This window comes from Protopterus annectens, chromosome 7.part0, assembly GCF_019279795.1.
Source record: "Protopterus annectens isolate FY-2018-M chromosome 7.part0, PAN1.0, whole genome shotgun sequence".
In the NCBI taxonomy this organism is placed as follows: domain Eukaryota; kingdom Metazoa; phylum Chordata; order Ceratodontiformes; family Protopteridae; genus Protopterus; species Protopterus annectens.
Genome location: NC_056739.1, coordinates 1,843,265,018 through 1,843,284,048, shown reverse-complemented (window position 1 = coordinate 1,843,284,048; position 19,031 = coordinate 1,843,265,018).

Genomic DNA, 19,031 nt, shown 5'->3' with positions numbered 1-19,031 from the left:
ACAGTAATTGTCCCTCACACAGTGGATCAGGGGGTATCCTGTTTACGTCAGTGCCTTCATCACCCTTTTTCCATGTGCCAATATGCGAATGTGTGCAATATATTCTCTCGCCTATTCATGTCAGGACACGTGCGTCACGGGCAGGTGTTTGATCCTGGGTAGTAGGTTCTGCATGACCATCTAGGGCTGGACAGTCTTGTGCACTACTACTGCACATTCCAACTTGTGTCCAGATGTCTGCAGGACTGGACATCATGTCTTGATACCCATTCTAATGTTTACACAGGTTACTTATCCCATGAGCGATATCCAAAAATTTAACAAGACCGATACCGACCATTCTTCTGGCGTTACGAAAATGTGCTGGGGGTTTTATATTCAAGGGATACATAGTTTACAATCCTGAAACTGCCTAGGGTGACACTACCTACTACATATGCATAGTGGTCACTATGTGTAGATGTGGCTGTGCCAAACTAGTAGGCCAAATATGGCTGGATTTGGTGGACTTTCAGGTATGGGGGCGGGTTGTGTGCTGTGAAGGGGATGCTGGGTAGTCCATTATGCATCCAGGTGTGTTGCATTTGATTTGGCCAGTTCCATCAGGACCAATCTGTGGGTATGTGCCTGTGACATTTCTGTACATTTGTATCACACATTTTAATATTCATATGTTTGTGGGATTGTGTTCTACAATATGGCCTGTCTGGTTGTATTGCAGATGTGTATACATGTTCTTTGTGTTTCTTTCTGCTTCTCCCGCTGCTCCCTCATACATCTCCAGTTCACCTATTCTGCATATGACACAGTCTCACCTTTGAGGATTATACCATTACCCAACCCCCCACACACATATTCCTGACACTCCATCCATCACTGCTTTGGTTGATGGCCCATGACACGGTCAATGTAACACATTGCATACCCTACATATGTCAGGTACCTGTATGGTTGTGTGGACTACCCTGACATGTTTCACCTTCCACATGCTATACCTCACGCATGTAGGTACACACCCATACTTAACTTTCATGACATGGTTGGTACACCCGGGTAATACCCGTTCAACTGTGACACATCCTGACAAGTACGGCTTGGACCGCAGATGTGCGGATTTTGGCCGACTGTTCTAATCATTGGTAGGATGCCACCTTTTCCTATGTCCAGGATGGGATATATTCCGGACACATATCCGATTGTACTGGACAACACATACCCACAATCAACGCTACTGATAATACTGTTCCTTTCAGCCTACATGTTGCCTTATTGTTGTAGCAGTTTATATGCTCCTTCTGTTTCGTTTACATGCTTATTCTATTTGCTGTCACATATGGTATGTTAAATACAGACATACCTATTGTATGTGACTATTACATGCATTGTGGGATATAATTCTGTCATACGGTCGCAAGATATTTACATTTATCATGTTTTTTGTTATGGACACATCTGCCCAGTTGTGTACTCTCCCTCACAATATGGGTCAGCTGGTGACCCTGACCATTGGGCTGGATGTACCTATTGGTGGCGCGCTAACATATGATACGTTTCACTTCCACTTGGTATAACTATCTACACTGCGTTGGACTATGGGAACATGGTTTTCAATGTCATTTGTTCGAGGGATAGGGACCCGTTATTCCCTACCATGTATTTGTGTTTGCTTCTTTATTTTGTGTTCGCAGGAACTGTCTTGCATGCTTTGCATATGTTTCAGTATCCATGGACACTGACAGATGTGATTACTATTGCTTGCAAATTGTTATATGCAAGCATTTTAGGTTGCATGTCGACAGCTGACATTTCCACGCCTCTGTGCAGCACTTCGACACGCCCTATGCACTCGCGCTCCTTTCCTTTGCACGTGGTTGTGGCGGCAGCGCGCCTTCATTAATATGCATTTGGCGCTACTGCGCCATCTTCATGCCACATGGTCGGTGCAAGCCTAACACTAGCCTTGCGCCGAGCTTCATGAATCCCAGGGTTTATGATTTTAAATGTCTAAGCCAAAATGTTAAAGCATTTGCTGGTGTTATTTGGGAATGTGCAGAAGTCATTTGTCTTCCCTTCCTCTTCTGAGGTAAAACATTCTTTAAATGTTTCTATGACAGCTGTTTTCATGTGACTAAGCATATCCCAAAGTGGGTTTATGATGATACTGATTCTCCTTCCAGAGCAGCTGTTTCTGGATCACTTTTGAGGATGCTTGTATGGCTTCATTCCCAAAACCTTCCTGATGAAGTCAAATCTGAATTTTTTAATTCTCCCTTAGATAAAGACTGCTTATTCAGCCCTTCTGCAGCTGTGATCCTCATGAAGTGTGAAGAAAACAGAAAACTGTTACAAGGAGTGAAACAGCTTTTTTAATCCTTTATTTTTTTAACTTAATGTCAGTTTTACCTACTTCTCCTCCTGATTTCCCTTCCCCTGCAAACAGTTAAAAGAACAAAAGGCCAGTAATCAATGAAGGAAAATCAATGTTAAGGAAATTGCAAAAAATGGAAAAGCCTCTAAACAATCAAAGACAGTCTTCCTAGACAACAAGACTATCTGTCACTTTAGATTCCTTTCCCTCACCCTAGTAACCTTTCCATGTCTCTCAGACTTCAGCTTCCCATTTGGCTTCAGATTATCTCAGACACTTCTGGGGATAATCCAAACAAGGTACTTTTGGCAATGGGGAATCCATCTGTCCTTTACAGGGGATTTTCTCCTTCCCAGAGAGACAGATTATGCTATTTCCTCCTACCTTACACAAGAGTCTCACAGTGCCTTTAAATCTTTTTAATAGATTTTAATAGTTCCCAAACCAGAAGGATCCTTGTGTATGGTACTGGATCTTTTAGCTCTAAACCTCCATGCCAAGATTCCCAAGTTCAGGATGTAATCACTTCAGAATCTTTGGCCATTCATCCCAAATCTAGCTTTCACAGTAAAGCTAAATCTAAAGGATGTCTGTCACCATAGTCCTATTGCCAAGCAGTTCAGATATTTCTTAAGACTTGTTGGGTCTGGTTTACATTACCAGTTCCCTGTTTTACCCTTTGTGTGTTTTGCTTCACCAAGATTATTCACAAAATGCCTAGCTCCAATCATTACTTACTGTAGACTCCAACACATACACATTGTTCCAAATTTGGATGACTGTCGTATCATCACAGATATTTTTTCCATCTCTTAAGAGTCTCTAACAACAGTGCAGAAACCTTTACTCAGTCTGGGATTTCAAATCAGTTTGTAGAAGTTTCTCTTATCCTGTCAAACAGAATACTTTTCCAGGATTGACCTTGGGAAGTGTCTTTCTTCCCCTCAGACAAAGTAGAAAAGTTCCAACATTTTTCCCTGAACTTCTCCAACAGAAACCATGCATCGAGAAGTGAGTTTCTCAGGATTCTAGGATACATGGCATTGATGATACACATGCTATTCTTTGCCAGACTACACATGAGGAGAATGCAATGGTATCTCAGCACAGTCTGGACTCAGCATTTACACCCTTTGACTTTTCAGATTCCTGTTTAAGGATTTGTAAAGGGGGAGATTATTTGGTGGTTAGACAGATTGCATTCAATTCAGGTCACCCATTCTTCCTTCCATCTCTCCCTCCACTCAATAAACAGAAGCTTCAGACCTGGTGTGGGATGTGGTGTCAAAATGAGTAGAAGTGAAAGTTCTGTGGGATTTTACAGACAGAGAGAAGCACATTAACGACATGGAGTTGTTGGTTCTTATTAGCACTTTGATAGCCTTGAATCATCTCTAGACAATATAACAGTGATACATAAACAAAGAAGGGGTACCAGATCATACCCCCTTTGCAAAAAGGGTATGATGGTCTAGGAGGTAGCAATTCAAGTCAAAATTACTCTTCATAATGCATGCATCCAGTCAGAGGAAAATCTTATTGCAGACCAGCACATTAGGACCATGATAACCCCCATGCAAGGAAATTTCATCTTGCAGTCCACCAAGGTCTCATCCACCTGTGGAGATCACCTCAAATAGATCTGTTCACCTCTCTTCAGAACAGACAACCAGAGAAATTCTGCTCTAGAACTTCATTCAAACAAGCCTGGAAGACACTTGCTGTTTCATTTCCATGGACAAGAATGTTTAAGTATGCTTTTCCACCATTTCCACTGATTACCTGGGTTCTTCAAAAAGTCTAGAAGGACACCCCAAAAATTGTGGTGGTGACTCCCTCCTAGCCAAGGCAATAGTGGTTCTCCCTTCTCTTCAGTTTAGCCAAGAGCAATTACCATAAGCTTCTCATCAGACTGGATTTACTCACACAAGACATGAGGATTTTGATTCACCTCAGTTGGGAATCTGGAACTTTTCAACTAACTGCCTGGATGTTATAGTTTTAATAACTCTGAGCAACAGAAAGCCTGTTTTCAGGAAATCATTTATGGTATAGGTAAGAAGAAAATATTTTCTAGTTTGTACCACTCAAGGAACCGGTATCCTTGGCATGAATGGATGCCTCTGGTTCTTCAGTTATTGTATAATGGTTTATCATATACTTATTTCAAGATGCATTTGTCAGCCATTTCTGATTATCTTCCCTTAGATCTCCTGTTAATAACAATGCCCAAGTAAAACAGTGTTTGGGAGCGGTTTTATATCTCTCCCACCTAGGAAAAAGGTAAATCCTCCATGGTCTCAATTTTGTGCATGAAATGCTTGCTCACTTGCCATTTGATCCAGCTCATGAAACTGAATTCAGGTTTTTAACATGGAAGAAGGTACTATAGGTTCATAGGTTCATAGGTTCATACTAGGCTATCTGCCCGAGGGCATTTACAAGCCTAGCCCATAGTTTTATGGATTACGCCACCCCTTTAGTTTGGAGAAACTATGCCCATTATTTTGCTGTGCCTCTGTCGAGCAGTGACACTGAGGTAACCCCTGGGGTGTATCTGCGATCTCCCATCCATTGGTCAAGATTCCTCTTGAACAAGGCCAGCGAGGTGCTCTGCCTCACATAAACCGGGATTTTGTTCCACAGCATAGGGAGTCTTTGGGTGATGAATCTATCCCTCCAGCACGTCCTATTAATAACCGTGTCGAGGTTTAAGTCTCCGCCTTGTGGCTCTGAGGGATCTAGATTTTTTGAGATGAAGCATGTTCATCAAATCTGGGTTTGACATGGCCTTGTATGTCAGGCACAGGTCACCTGTGAGCAAGCGGTAAGCAACTGAATATAACTGGAGTTCTTTGAGTCGGGAAGCATAAGACAGATTTTTGAGACCCTTTATCCTTTTGGTGAGGAACTTTTGTGGCCTCTCCAGCTGCTGCAAGTGTCGGGTCAGATACATTCCGAATGGGGCATTGTACTCAATCATTGGTCTGATGAGTGATGAGTATAGGGAGACTATGACCTCCCTTGATCTAGATGTGAATCCCTTCATGATAAGGTGGGCAATGTAGAAGGTCTTCCTAACTGCTTTAGCAATATGAGTGTTGAATGAAAGGCTACTGTCAACCTGGGTTCCCAGGTCCCTGATAACTTCTTCTGTGATCAGGGGATTGCCACCTATATGGTAACTAGGGGTAACCTTGTTTTTCCCGAAGGGTATGACTATGCATTTCTTGGCATTTAACTTTAGGCCATGGCTCTGGCACCAGTTATCCATTTCTCTGAGACCCTTCTGAAGGATATCTGTGTCGGATGTGTTTTCGCACCCAGTTTGCAGTCATCTGCAAACTTTGTCAGCCATAACCCTCCTGTGTTTGCTTGTACTTCAGAAAAGTAGATGCCAAACAAGAGTGGGCCCAGGACTGAGCCCTGTGGGACACCACTTGTGACAGGCTTTGAGTCTGACATGGCGCCAGCAACTCTGACCCTGTGGGTTCTGTCACTCAGCCAGTTTGCAACCCATCTTGTAATGTATGGGTTTACATTTAAGTTGATGAGTTTTTCAATGATACCCGAGTGGGGTATTGTATCAAAAGCCTTCGCCAGGTCTAGGTCTATGGACTGCCTTTCCCTCATCAATGGCCTTGGTGACTGTTTCGAAAAAGTCAACCAAGTTTAAAAGGCATGATCTGCCTTTGACAAAGCCAAACTGGGTTGGATCCAAAGTCTGCAAATTCCCTATGTCTTTATTTATGAGATCCATTATGATCCTCTCCATGGCTTTGCAGATAAGGCTTGTCAAGCTAATGGGACGGTAATTTCCAGGGTCGGTGGAGGCACCGCCTTTGTGGAGTGGGACCACAGTCGCTGTGCCACTCCTGGGTACATATCCGGAGGTGAGACTAAGATTAAACAGCTGTCCTAACTGTGGGTTTAATTCCTCGTTGAGTTCATGGAGCACACAGCCGGGGACACCATCAGGTCCCATGGATGCTGTGTTCTTTGCCTTGGAGAGCAGTTCTCACCTGGGCTAAAGATGTTTGGGGGGCTACAATTATTTGGTATAGATATCTCTCCTTTAGGGGGGGGGAGTTTGCACTGAACCTGTCAGCCAGTATGTTGGCAATGTCTGTAGGATCAGTAATCTTCACATCATTTTGAACTAATTCTGAGCATATCTGGGAGTTTCCTCCTAGGTTTCTGACATAGCTAAAGAATGCCTTATGGTTGTCTTTAGAGTCCTTAGCTATTTTTTTCTCAAAATTAGCTTTGGATGATTTTATGAGTGCTCTTAGCTTTTTACTTATAGTGATCAGCGGTGTCTTACCTTTTAAGGATTTTTCTCTATCTTGTAGTAGCTTTCTCCTTTTGTTGTAGAGTTTGTTTATGGCTGGGGTCCACCAGACTGGACGCTTGCCTTTGGTACAAAGAGTCTTTGTTTTGCTTGGGATTGCCTGATCCATGCAGCCCTCTAGGTGCTGGTAGAAGGCATTTGTAAGTGATTCAGCGGTTTGAGTAATGTTTACCGCCAGCTCGGGGGCCTTAAAGGAGACCACACTAGTCTTTAGAAGTGTGAAGTCGGCTTTCGAGAAGTTCTTTATGGTGGTCTTTTTCATTTCGGGTGGGGGTGGGATGAGGACCTCCAGCGAGATTAGTTTGTGATCTGATCTCACCAGTGACGGGTATACCTCCGGTGTCGAACATTGTGCTCCCATGTTCGTGATGATGAGATCAAGTATGTTTTCTCCTCTTGTGGGGATGGTGACTAGTTGTTCCATGGCATTTGAGTTTATGAATTCCAGGAACTTTTGGGCTAGAGTGTTTGGGCTTGAGTAGTGTTCCCAGTCTATATTAGGGTAGTTGAAGTCACCTAGTATGATGGTGTTCGCTAGTCCATTTATCCCCTCCAGTGTTTTCAGGAAGGTCATGTGAGGTTCCTGAGTTTGCGAGGGTGGCCTGTAACATGCTACAAATTGCAGAGCAGTCTTGCCTATGGTTAACTGCACCTGGATGGTTTCTGATGCATCGTGCGTTGCCCCAATCTTGAGGTGTGGGTGTCCTTGATGAATATGGATACCCCTCCTCCTTTCTTGGTATTGTCCGGATTTTGGGGCCGGAACGCATGATATGAGGTAAAACCTGATAGTGCTGGGGTGCTCTCAGGAGCCTTGAACCAGGTTTCTGTCACAGCACAGACATCGATGTTCTCCATATTGAGAAGGGCCTCGAGTGCGTGCATCTTGAGGTTGAGACTTCTGGCATTGAGCAGCATTACACTTAGTTTTTTTTCTTTGTTGTGTTCTAGGGTGGTAAGTTTAGAATTTGAGACTTGCCTAAAAAAGGCACTATGGGGGTGGCAAGAGCCTTTGCCAAAATCCGGAATCCCAGGGGTGACAGGTGCAAGCCGGCAGCGTGGCTTGTCCAGCATGTCATCCCAGGCAGACAGACATTTGATCCCCTTTGAATGACACCAGAGTTTAAGCCAATTGTTAAAGCTGATCATCTTATCTCTGTATTGTGGCATCATTCTTCTATGTATTGCTGTGACATCAACAAGGTAAGCATCTGAGTTACACACAATTATGGTGAATCAAGCATGCATCATTTTCCCCAAAGATAGGGTTTCTTTGAGAACAAATTCAACGTGTATGTCAAAAGTCATCTCAGAGTTTACTTTAAGCCAGAATATTTAGCTTTCAGTCATTTATCCTGAACCAAAGAACAAAAGGGAAAGGACTCATCTTTCTCTCTGAATGTACACAGACAGCTCAGACTCAACCTTTTAGGAAAGCTGGCCATCTGTTTGAATGTAAGAGGAAAGGACATTAAGTGTCAAAGTTGATTATTTCTAGTTGGTTGTATTATGCTATTGCTTTTTGTTATTCTTACACAAAAAGCCACTTTCAGGCAGGGTTATAGCTCATTCAGCAAGAAAATTAGCTTCTTCTGTAGCTTTCTAGAAAAGTCTATATGGAGCAACTTGGTCCTATGTGCATATATTTACAAAACATTATAAACTAAATTTCTTTTCTAGATTTAGAACAGATTTTGCTAGGACTAGAGTCCAAGAGCTCCTGTTGTCTTAGGTATTGCCCCCCCCCTTTCCCTACTCCTGTCTAAGATATGGGAATCTGTTCATATAGCTTAGGGTACACAAATTATGATAACTTCATGAAAGTAGTACACATAGGAAGTAAGCTTGCCATATCAATGGATGTTGTAATGGATCACAGTTACAATAGCTGTCCCTCCCCCCAGCCCCCCCTGGTCCTGATGTTTCATAGTTTCATAGTTTCATAGTTTCATAGTTTCATAGTATAGTACTAGGCTATCTGCCCTGGGGCATTTGTAAGCCTAGCCATAGTGATGTGGCTTTTGCCACTCCATGAAATGGTACAAAACTGTACAGAATAAATCTAGAATACTGTGCCTCTGTCTGGTAGTGACACAGTGAAGGTCCCCTAATATAATAGAATTAGTTTACTGTGCCCCTGTCTAGCAGTGACACAGATGTGACCCCTGGGGTAAACTTACAATCTCCCATCCACTCATCAAGATTTCTCTTGAAGAGAGTCAGTGAGGGGCTCTGCCTAATACGAACTGGGATCCTGTTCCAAAGCATGGGAAGCCTCTGGGTTATGAATCTATCCCTCCAGCATGTCCTATTCATACTTGTGCCGAGGTTTAAGTCTTTAGCTCTCATGGTCCTGATGGATTTGGATTTTTTGAGGTGGAGCATGTCCATCAGATCCTGATTGGACATGGCCTTGTATGTCAGGCAGAGATCACCTCTGAGCAGGCGGTATGCTACTGAATAGAGCTGAAGTTTCTTTAGTCTGGCAGAATAAGACATATGTTGGAGACCTTTGATCCTTTTGGTGAGGTACTTTTGTGGTCTCTCCAGCTGTTGCAAGTGCCGGGAGAGGTACATACCAAATGGGGCATTGTACTCAATCATGGGTCTGATGAGGGAGGAATATAGGGTACAATGACATCCTTGGATCTGGATGTGAAACCCTTCATGATGAGGTGTGCAAGGTAGAATGTTTTTCTAACCACTTTGGCAACGTGGGTATCAAATGAGAGGTCGCTGTCTACTTGGGTCCCTAGGTCTCTGATTACTTTTTCCGTACTCAGTGGGTTGCTGTCTATGTGATAATTTGTGGGTACTTTGTTTTTCCAAAGGGATGACTATACATTTTTGGCATTTAGTTTAAGGCCGTGACTACGCACCAGTTGTCCGCTTCAGTGAGGCCTTTTGTAGGATGTGTGTATCTGCTGGTGTATCGACTATGGCGCCTAGTTTGCAGTCATCTGCGAACTTTGTCAGCCACAGCCCTCCCATGTTTGTTTTAACATCTGAGAAATAAAGGCCGAACAAGAGGAGTCCCAGGACAGATCCCTGTGGGACACCACTTGTGACTGGCTTTGAGTCTGACATTGCTCCAGCGATTTTAACTTTATGGGTTCTGTCCTTTAGCCAGTTTGCAACCCATCTAGTGACATAAGGGTTTACTTTTAAGCTGTTTAGCTTATCTATGATGCCTGAGTGGGGTATTGTGTCGAAGGCCTTAGCCAAGTCCAGGTATGCTGTATGGACTGCTTTGCCCTCATCAATGGCTCTAGTGACTGTTTTGAAAAAGTCAACCAGGTTTAAAAGGCAGGATATGCCCTTTACAAAGCTGAACTGGGTGGGGTCAAGCATCTGTAGGTCCCCTATGTCTCCATTTATGAGTTCCATAATGATTCTTTCCATAGCTTTGCAGACCAGGCTAGTCAAGCTTATGGGGCGGTAGTTTCCAGGGTCTGTAGAGGCACCCCCCTTGTGGAGTGGGACCACTGTTGCTGTACGCCAGTGTTCAGGTACATATCCTGAAGTAAGGCTAAGGTTAAATAGCATTTTTATGTGTGGGTTTAGCTCCTCTTGGAGGTCATGTAACACGCACCCCGGGATACCGTCAGGTCCCATTGATGCTGTGTTTTTTGCTTTGTTTAGGGCGGTACTCCTTTGCCACGGTGTGCTTATTTTTACCCTTCTGTACATATTTTTTGTTATTAATCTTTTGTTTCTTAGCACATATACCCACAGCTCTTGCCTCGTTCTATGCAAAACAAAAAAATGCACTGAAGCTTTCAGCACTCCACCTTCCTTTTATATGGACTGCCCCATGCCCTCCTGGCAGATGGCACCCCTAAAGCTTTGAGAAGGTAGTTGGTGCAGGAGAGGGACTGCTTAGGTTACTGATATGGCAAGTTTACTTAAACAACTACACTTTCCTCATCCTTCAACCATCCCCCTCTCTAGGACTACCTTGGCATAAGGATAAGTTTATTATTATACTTCAGTGCTTCATCATTAGCCTTTATCTCCTTCTTTTCCCCATATGTCATTCTTCTAAAAAGTGTTACTCTCTGTAGATATATTGTCATTCCCCATTCATTATCTATTTTGGGCACATCCTCTTCTTTGACTTCCTCCATCTGCTAATACATGTACTCCCTTTTAAATTTCTGCTATGCAACTGTTTACAGGTCTCAGCAGAGCATCATAAATTGTTTGTTTGCATAGTATATATATGGTTCATCTCAATATCATACCTACTCATTAAAAATCAAACAAAAGCAGTTTTGTTGTACTCATCATTTGGTGCCAAAAAAGAAAACTTTGATCCTTTAAACTCATCATTTTAGTCAAACTAAAACAGTACGATTTCCAGTAAAAACTATTGAAAAAATTGTAAAGCTTTTAAATCAGTGTTCTTAAAAATAAAGTTTTTAAAAGTTTTTAAAATGTTCCTCTGGACATTGTTCTTTAGGTAAATATATTTTAAATGTTAATCTTATTCTACTCATGTTTCAAAAACATATTTGATATCAGACAATATATAACATGTAAAAGTAGATTGACTGTTGATCTTGTACAATGAATGTGACACTTTTTATGTTGGGCAAATCAACAAAATATTTAAAGAATGTGTGAGCGTTCATTTAAGTCACAGCAGTTGTTTCAGGGACAGAAGTGCAATCTAAAAACATAAGGTTTACCCTACAGGTAAGTTTGTATTCATGGAAATAGATCAAATAAAACTTTATGATGCAGGTGGTAAAGTTGTGAAAACTTTTTTTTTTAGATTCTAAAGAGAGGTTTGGATACTTAACACTGGTGTACTGTATCTACCTGGTCTGAATGAACAACTATAATTTATATAAAGAAGAGAAAAAAAGTATGGTCATGTTGTTTTGAATGAACCTTAACCTTCCTGATTTTGTTTGTTAAGCAGAGTCGGGTTTGGTTAACACTTGGATGGGAGGCTACCTGATAATGTTTCTTTTCATGCCATACTGCTTAGGTATTTTTTTTAAAAACTGGTTTGCATGTCAGTTATGGTGTTACGTGAAAGGCAATGATTGTTTAATTTTTACTGGTCTCAATGAACACCTTTAATGTGTATAAAGAGTAGAAAACTGAATGATTATATTACTCTGAATAAGCCTGATCATGATTGATCTGGTAGCTAAGCAGATCAGACTTGGTTATTTTTTGGATGATGGACTGACTGGTAAGATTTTTTTACCCATACAACTTTTATGTTTAAAAAAAATGGTTTTCATACTATTCTTGTTTATTCATCACATGGTTTGTGATATATGAAAAGAAAGTGATTATTTCATTTGTTTAGATACTGAAACATTTTGTACAAGCAAACCTGGTTTATTTCATTTTTCCAACTGCACACAGGAATAAACATTTTTTTATTACACCAGGGCACTGATTTTTTTTTATATGAAATATGTTTTTTTCTGTGCATCTGGGATGTGATATTATTCTTTGCAAATACTTTTGGATATATGAGCTATTTGTGTGTGTACATGAATGTAAGTGTGCAGTTTGAAATGTTGCATTCTCATTTTGTTGACAGGTTTGGAGTGGACTAAAGAATAATGACTAGAGGGAACATTAACTGAACATGTGTTTGAAGGCATGACTGTCAACTATTTTGATGTGTGGGAGTGCATGTTGGACTGTTTATGGGCAGTATAGGTACTCACTGGTAAGTATATTTAGAAAGAATGCAGGTAATAGACATACCCCAGGATTTAATAAAATCTGTATAGGTACAGTGTAGAGCCTGCACTGAATGTTACCATGTCTGTGCACACTGTTCCCCCATGGCAGCACACCATGCATATTAATGATGGCAAATTGCCAAGGGACAGCTGAGGAACATGGGTATCGAATCAGTGTAGGAAGAGGTGTAGTGCTAACCATGTCCACAGATGAATAAGAGACTCTCTGGACTGTCCTTTAGTGTTATGTAATTTTGTTTTAACAAAAAAGCATGTTTGTACACTGCAGCATGGAGTGCAGAAATGCTAAGTAGCACCCATAGATAAGATAGCAGACAACTGCCAGATATCTAAAAATAGAAACTGAATGTATTTAATTATTTATTTAAATGAATGTTTAAGCGTACCTGAGTGTGTTTGCGTGGCACAGAGTGGTGCTCAGCACTGCTTATAGGTAGCTCAGTGTTATATGTAAAGGTACATCTGATGTCTGAATATCAATGCAGCTAAATGGGTAGAATCATGGCTCCATGTGTAGTAGGTTCAGGGTTTGAATACATGGAATGCAAATAAGTATATTTAATTTTAATGTACACATTTTGCAGACTAATTTAAAAAATGGCTCTGCTGCACTTGTGGTAAGCTCTCTGAGACCTGCTAAGACCTGCAAAGCACTGCATAAACATAATAATGGCTGCTAATGTTTATGTGCTGCTTGGCTAGTTTGTGTGCTGCTAGGATCCACTAAGACTATGGTTCTGCAAGTTTTTGCACTTCTTAGCTCGGCTGAGCTAGTTTGTGTGGTGCTAAGTGATGCAGCACTTTTTTGAATGTTGCCCATTGATGTGTAAGGGTGGAAAAACAGCCTATATTAAGCCCAATGGTGGGAATACAGCAGAACTTGTTGGAGTTCTGTCTCTGAAGGGTACTCTGGCTGGTGTTGTTGAGGGTGTGCTTTTTCAGGGGCAGTGTTGGGGCATTCTGGAGTCCAGGGTCATGGTTAGACTCCTAGTTAAAAGGCAGAGGACTGAGACCAGCTGCCAGAGAACTCAGCAGTGTGAATGGTATCCACCATACAGTTGAGCAGTGTCGGAACTAGCATGACTACCTGAAACAGCAAAAGGGGGATCTCTTGGACACCTGGGTCCAAGAAGCTTGGGCAAGGAATGCCCCAAATTATGTAAGTAATTTTACATCTGTTTCACCAATATCTAATCTGAGTATCTGCAAAACTGGTATGCATAATGGTGTGCTTCTCTCCCAACAACTGCAGAGGAGAGGGTTCACAATATCGAGTTGCATGCCAGGTACCTGGCCAGGCTGCACCATGAGTGTGGTGAGCATGAATGTATTATGCTAACTGTAGTGAAATAAACAAGAAAGGGTAAAGCATTAACTGCATTAACTGCATTAAAGTATATACAATAAAGTATGTAATGCAATAAATGTGGAATTAGAGCTGTATTGCAAGAAATGAATAATGCCAACTGTTGTGCAATAAAAACATGAAATAATAAAAGTAACTGCATTAAAGTATATACAATAAAGTCTGCAGTGTAATAATTGTGGAATTAGAGCTGTTTTGCAAGAAATGAATAATGCCAACTGTTGTGCAATAAAAACATGAAATAATACCAGTTAACTGCATTAAAGTATATACAGTAAAGACTGTGATGCAATAATTATGGAATTAAAGCTCTTTTGCAAGAAATAAATGCCAACTGTTCTGCAATAAAACATGAATCAATACCAATAACACCAAGGAAAATGGTGTACATCAGGATTGCCTGTTGTAACCATTGCAGTAGAGCTGTTTGCATTCAAGCTGTAAGGTAAGGTGCTGCAGTCAAGTATAACATGGTAATAGCTGTAGAATGCAAATCTAATGGCTGCCAATTGTATTCTTTAACACATATAGTACCATTCAAGGCTGTCACTAGGCCAATATTGTTCACATAATGCTCTGTCATCCACAAGCATCAGGTAAGCAAGGTATATGGGAGAGGTAGCCCACTCCATGATCTGATATTGTTTGCTGCCTTCACAGATATTTCAACCCACTGACAAAGTGTGTACTCCAGCATTGGCAGACTGCTATATAGCATACCTACTATCTGCACTATTATTTTATTTCATACGTGTGTGTTCTACTGTCACTGCAGTCTAGTATAACACCATAGTAGTATTGCCAGGTCATATTTTGGTTCCAGGTAAGCTCTAGGAAAATACCAGTCAGTCAGTAATCAGCTGTGACTCAGCAGGTCAGTTTGTTAAATGCTCCGTGTATAGTACATTTTGTCACACATGGACCAGGGTTCGAATCCACTGCTAGGTAACACAAAATATTACAGTAGCAGTCATGTAATGCTCACATATTCTCTCTCCACATGAACTACAGGTAAATGGGTGAGGTAGCCTATATTATGAGTAGAGAATTGTGTGTTTAGATTTCCCAGACTGTTAAAATCATTAGCAAGAATGTGAAAACTTAGCAATGTGCAGTCACAAATAATATGTGTAATCCTGTTATAGCTGTATGCCTGGAGTGTCTATTAAAAGTTGCTGCAATCGCAGTCACTGCTATTGTGTTTTATTCCCTTGCCTGCCAACCAAGGCATGACTGCTGTTTAACATCTGTACTGTACACATACATGCCTCTCAAGTGTCACAATTTCATGTTATGTAATTAATAGTACATAATCCACCTGTTAAAGGAATACCATGGCAATGAGTATCTAGATTGCACATTATCATGATTTCAGCTCTCAGAACACCTTGGTAGTTATACAGGTCTACTTGATGTGCAAGTGTTCTGTGCAGGTGTGTACCTGCAGTTGTTACTGTTTGTCCATAGAATCCCATGCATATAGCTTGATAGGTATGTACATTCTACATCAGCTACAGGAGACCTGTACTCACTGTAAACATAAAGAAAATACAGACATGTTGAGTAGATAGTAGTATTCTTGTCAAGGAAGTAAGCAGCAATTTAACTAATAGACTGATTTTCATTCTCTCTCTCCCACTCCTTATCTTCATTTATTTATTACTTTTATTCATTGGTTATGGTTTACTATTAACATATGTTGTTACATTAACTGTTTTTTGGGGCATGTGTTATTGTTATGTATTATAATGGATGCATATTAACATATCTTATATATTATACTGACTGTTTTGTTATTTATTGTTGTGTTTCACATAATTTGCATTGATATGTAGTTGTGTTATTTCCAATGTTCTGCCATGCTGTTATTACTATCAATGTTTTGTTAATAACTAACCTATACGTATTGCTATAATTCAATTACCACTGCACATCTGGGAAGGACGGTCCCTGGTGATCCACCTACCTTGCCTCAATTGGCCGTGGCACTGGGTCTTAGCAGGTCTGGGACACAGACTGGTGGTACCCCCTCTGTTACCCCTGCACCAGCTGCAGTGTTGGGTTGAACCAGCTAAGGAGATGGGGCCTGGCCCCTCCTTGGAGTGGTGGCAGAGGGGCTGCAGTCACCCAGGATCAACTGCCGATGCTGCTGTGCAGGATTGTTCATCAGAGCTATGAACGCTGCCTGTGCCAGATTGAGAGCACACTGGCCAACCTTGTGGAGCAGGCTCAGCCTGGCAACCAGCCTCCAACACAGCCACCCTCAGGGCAGTGAAGGAGCAGTGTCGACTGTCCCATGGGTGGGGATGTGAGTCATGCTGCTGCTGTCTTGAGGCACGTGTGACTTGGTTCCACAACACCCTCCCCATCCAAGGTGTTTACCTCCCTCATGTGTCACACACTGCTCCTGTCCACTGTTTTGTCTGTCTGCTAATGCATCCTCTCCTACCAAACTTACCTCCCCACATGTACCTATGTCCCTTCCCCTATATTCCACTCTCACCTGAAGAAAAAAAAATGGGCACCTGTCCCAAAAATAATATTGCCCCATACATAGCTGTCCATGTTGCACACGTGTCCACTGGACACCACTAATCTGGCCTAATTGGCTTGACAACACAGTTATGTTGTCCTCACCTCCTTCTCTGGGTTTGAGAGTCCAAATTCATTTACAAAATCTGTCAAAATACACAGCTGTTGCTGTACAAGATATGGATAGCTATGGGTTTTCCAACTTCCTTCCTGCACAACCCTAACTGCCTTTCACTATGTTCCCATTTCACCACTTTCTTATCACCCCCTTTTTCTTTTCTTTATTATTTTTAGTGTGGATTTGTGTGGAGCTAAGCTTAAATGAGCTTTAATGATTAAATGTGTTTATTACATTGTTAGACACATGCACACAATGATCACCTCTGCCAAGTTTCGAAGCCAGGCCCCTCTCACCTACAGCCCACTGCATTAACCCACCACACCACACAAATCTGATGCAAAACAGTTGTTTCCATCAAAAGATACTGATTGCCACTTACAGTCATTAGGCATGTAACTGAAATAAAAAGTAATGGGAAAAATTGAAGTGTACCTTGGACTCTTGTACAATAATACACCAGTAGAGAGCCAAAGACATAATAATGGATGTAAGTGAGGCCTGTGATAGCAGGTATATGTGCCCTTTTATCAGCAACTTGTGGAAAGACACCTGCTAAGGCAGCAATGGCAAACCACATGTACAACTGGGATCCTGGTGCAGAAATACAGCCATATAAAGCCATACACATACTGATGGATGTAGAAATGTTTCTCACAGCCTGTATATGTGCACATATATCTTGCAAATACAAATGCTTTTGCAGTGACTCAGTGGAGCAGTTTGTTAAATCCCTTGCTTACAGTACATTTTGCCACACACAGTCCTGGGATCAAATCCAGTTTTGTCTAGCAGTTGAACTACGTTATTGGGAAGACAGTGAGTAATGACTGAGTCATGCAATCTTAATCCGCACAGGTTACTGAGTTAATGAATTGCTACCAAATTTTGCAAGTCAGAGGCCTGCAAGGTGGGGACACACTACACATATCCATATAGTCTAACTATGTGTTGCCTAGTACTCAGTTATTGGCACCGTTGCATAACAGACATACCTTAATCACATGCCTTGATTGGACTGTACAGGGTGCCCTTACCCTGGCTCTGCCATAATGACAGGGCTGTCACAGTTATATGTACAGCTTGCTGTCCTCAAAAATGTCCACACTACCCCATGTGTGCTAGGGCATACACAGTTGTATGTAAAGTTAGCTGCTACAGACATACCATACCTCCCAACCTCCTAGAAAAAGGGATTTGGACACAGCCATATGTAATGGGGGTTCCAAGGCCCACAGATAGGGGCATGAGTAATGATTTGCCCCTACAAAGATAGAAGGTTGATAGAATAAAAGATACTGCATTAGCATGCATATTCTGATGGGTATGAAGTCTGATACTCAAGTGTGTCTCTTTTCTTACTGACCTCCACCGACAATTTTTTACAGTGAACTGCCAGATGACACTGACCATACATGAGGCAAAACTGTGGACATACTCCATAAATCTCTACAGCTAACAATTATTGTACTTACCGTGTTTGATCATGTACACTCCACACCTCAGTGATGTCCATCTTAGCAAATAAGAAAGGGGCCCAGGTCTACATGAAGGCCTTATATATTGCACTGTGGGGGCATGCCATTGGCCAATGACAGTGCAATTCAGCTGTTTTGGCTGCAATTAGCAATTCTAAGCCACAGACTGGTGCAGAGGCAATTACCTGCAAATGAGCAGTACCTTAAAAAGGCAAGCAGCTGCTTATGGGGAGCAGCTCTGTATGAGATTGCACTTACATGGACAGTGGATTTCCAAATGTATAAAAGAAGCAAAGTTCAAAAAATGAGTATTGCACTCCATCAGGTATGTAATAGTTTCTCCATATAACAGGATGTAGATGGGAGGATGGAGGTATGGGGAATGAACATTACAACACACTGAACCCACTGAATACACTGAACCCACTGACATTGCCAACATTCTGGCAGACAGGTTCAGTGCAAATTTCTCCTCCCTCCCCCAAAAGGAGAAATAACTATCCCAGCAGAGTGTAGCCTCCCTAACATCTCAGATGCCCAGGTGAGAGCTGCCCTCTCTAAAGCTAAAAACACAGCATCAATGGGACCGGACGGTGTCCCGGGCTGTGTGCTACATGAACTCAAGAGGAACTAAACCCACACATAAGGCTGCTGTTTAATCTTAGCCTTACTACAGGATACCCAAAGAGTGGCGTCTGGCAACAGTGGTCCCACTTCACAAAGGTGGTGCTTTTACAGACCCTGAAATTACGCCCCATAAGCTTGACGAGCCTGGTCTGCAAAGCTATGGAGGATCATTATGGAACTCATAAACAAAGACATTGGGGACCTACAGACATTGGATCCTACCCAATTTGGCTTTGTCAAGGGCAGATCCTGCCTTTGAACTTGGTCGACTTTTTGAAACAGTCACTAAGGCCATTGATGAGGGCAAGGCAGTTCACACAGCCTACCTTGACCTTGCAAAAGCCTTTGACACAATACCCCACTCGGCATCATAGACAAACTCACCAGCTTAAATGTAAACCCATATGTCACAAGATGGGTTGCAAACTGGCTCAAGGACAGAACCCACAGGGCCAG